This window comes from Cyprinodon variegatus, unplaced genomic scaffold (assembly GCF_000732505.1).
Source record: "Cyprinodon variegatus isolate N-32 unplaced genomic scaffold, C_variegatus-1.0 Scaffold524, whole genome shotgun sequence".
Taxonomy (NCBI): domain Eukaryota; kingdom Metazoa; phylum Chordata; class Actinopteri; order Cyprinodontiformes; family Cyprinodontidae; genus Cyprinodon; species Cyprinodon variegatus.
In genome coordinates, this window is record NW_015150977.1 from 4,112 (window position 1) to 7,072 (window position 2,961).

Genomic DNA, 2,961 nt, shown 5'->3' on the forward strand with positions numbered 1-2,961 from the left:
GGTCTCATAGAGTCAGATTTGTTTTCCTTATCATCAGGTGTTTCTGCAGCGGGAATTAAAATAAGAGTCAAGAAATCAAAGTACTGTAATAGAAATGTAGGTTTGGAAGGATGTATATTCAGTCAGTACCTGGTTTCCAGCAAAGGAAGGAACCAAGAAGTGATGAAAGAAAAGTAGAAAGAAAACAAACAGCAGGACAGACAGAGAACAGCAGCTTCCAGCACAAACCGCACTCCTCCACTGGCCTGGAAATGTTCTGATGCAGGAAACCAGACCCTGCATCTAAAACGAGACACATAAAAAAACTCACTCAGTGGGTCTGCATTTGTCACATTTAATGAAAAGGGTTGGGATTATAAAAAAAATGTATTTGTTGTTTTTGGTTTTTTTAATGAGCCCCAAATAAAAGCATCTAAACAGATTGTTCTAGTCTGTAGTTTTAACACAGAGATAATTCTTTCTCAATCACCTCCTGATTCTGTGGATGTCATTAGCTGATCTCTACCAGTAAATACTGACAATTTACATCATTTATTAATCATAATATCAACAGGAATGATTATTGATCAACCAAAGAAATGTAAGATTATTTTCTCACAAATGCATTCAGTACATTTGGAAACATTTTTATTTATTCATTGTAACTGTTTCAAAGGAGATTTAATTTTCTATTTTATGTTTTATTTTATTTTTTTGTCAGATTTCTACGGAAAAAGAGATTGTTAATCTTAATAGCTATTATCTGGGGTCAATAAAGGTCAAATGATAAAGTAATTAAAAGTACATTCGTCTGTTTGACCAAAGCTTGAGAAGTTTCCTATAGTGTTTTTATTTTAAATATTCCAAATAAATCATTAGATGAATCCACTGATTTACATCTTGATGTTTCATCTTTCTCTGATTCAGCTCCACATTAATGTTCAAACACTTTGGTCCAACTTTTGTAAAATAATTATTCTTCTAGAAGCTCTGTGATCAAATGAGAAAGGAGAACTTACAGAGTGTGATCCTTGTGCTGATGTTTCCATAGACGTAGACGTCTTTAAGGACAATATTTCCATTTTTTTCTTTCTCCACCTTATTTTCAAATGTTCCACAGTAATAAAGTCCTTCATCAGAATCAGTGACGTTTATGATCAGCAGGTCATACGAATCGGACGACTGATTCCTTAAAAATTTAAAACGAGGATAGAGGCTTTCAAAATTTTCTATGTACGTCGCATGTCCAATTGTCTTCACCTCAAGAGTGGGTTGGTGTTGATGGGAGCAGTTTCTAAACCAGACTATATATACTCCAGTGGACGACCTGCAGTCACAATAGAGGGTGATGTTGTCTCCAGGTCGAACAATCGTCTCCAGCATTGAAGCAGAAATGGAGCAGAGATTCCAGGAAAAAAGTCCTGAAACAGAAAGACGTTNTGTCAAATTGAAATATAGTAACAACAGATGGGTAACTACAAATTAGAGCATAATTCTCCTTTATTTAAAAAAAACTAACACTGTTTATTTAAAAGATTGGATGCAAACTATTGGTTCTTTAACAGACCAGGAAGCAGATTTCTCATCTGTATCAGAAACCGCACATCTGCTGGATGCTGAGGATTTTTTAAATATATCATGAAATTAAGCTAATTCCTGCATGTTTAATCACCCATGCTTTCCTCGTGCTCCGAGGATAAGTCGGAGAGCAGCAATACGGGAGGAACAGCGGAGGCTGTAGGCTTTGCTTTGTGCAGGAGGTCTGGAGCGCTGCGGGGCGGAGCATGTGGATTTCAGGGTAACAGGAGAAGCAGCGCAAGTGACGTTTAGACACTGTTGTCAGACAAAATGTGGTAATTTATAAATGTTTTAAATCAGGTTGGGGCGGGATTAGCAAGCAGGTGGGTCCGGATCCGGACCGCGGTCCGCTAATCCGTGACCTCAGAATTAAACCAAAGCCGAGAGTAACGAGTACATAAGAGCAATCTGCCTCTATGGATCATCACAACCTTACAGCAGATTATAATCCTCAACCATCTGGGCGTAGATGACAGCAGTAAACAGGCTTCGGTCTGAGCTGTGGACTGTTTTCTTCTTCTTTGGTTTCTCAAATGTTGGATGGTCTCCCAGGGCAGCAAAACACACATTTCTCCCCTAAAATGAAACATTTGATGTAGAATGAATTTCAATAGAATTTCAATTCATCCACTTCCTCCCCTGAGCCAGGAGGAGCGAGTGCTTCAAGAACTGGAGGCAGTAGTAGCAGCTCAACAACAACTGCTGCTTACCTTAACGTCATACACACTCCGCTTTGTTTGAAACATATATAAATATAAAATGTATAACGGCAGATGTCTGGGGGACAGTGATTCACCTACATGTTATGAATGCTGGCGTACCATAAAGAATAAATGATGAACAGTTTACTTTATGCCTTCCAAGTCGTTGCCCATAGGAATATCTTCAGAACGGCTCCAAATGACACTAAACTCATATGGGTGAGTAGAACATGATGGAATAACGGAAAATCAGGGACCCAATGTAAAAAAAAAAAGGTGTTCCCCTTTAAATTGTCTAGACAGCTGTTCTAAACAAAATTTGTTTTTATTTACACTTGTGTATACAAAATGACAAAATAAATCCATTGAAGTCTAAGAATGATGGCAGTTCTGCTAAGGAATGCAATGTGTGTAAAAAACCTGCAATTGATCATTTCTGATCATATAACTATACTTCAAAGGTTGCATGAAGCGAATTTATTGTTTGTCTAAAAATCTGTTCATAAAAACTGATAAATGAGTTTCAGTTGGTTACCTCTGATTTTCCTGCAGGTCTCATAGAGTCAGATTTGTTTTCCTTATCATCAGGTGTTTCTGCAGCGGGAATTAAAATAAGAGTCAAGGAATTAAAGTACTGTAATAGAAATGTAGGTTTGGAAGGATGTATATTCAGTCAGTACCTGGTTTCCAGCAAAGGAAGGAA

The 2,961-nt window shown here is 37.5% G+C and overlaps 1 long non-coding RNA gene across 1 annotated transcript; it reads right to left on the reverse strand.

Annotated features, from left to right (window-relative positions):
• Nucleotides 1–1,929: 1,929 nt before the first annotated feature.
• LOC107095112 lies at nt 1,930–2,961 on the reverse strand. Its single transcript, XR_001481720.1, has 3 exons — nt 2,939–2,961; nt 2,794–2,852; nt 1,930–2,133 (listed from the first exon to the last, which is right to left on the reverse strand). It is a non-coding gene; the product is annotated as an uncharacterized LOC107095112 (long non-coding RNA).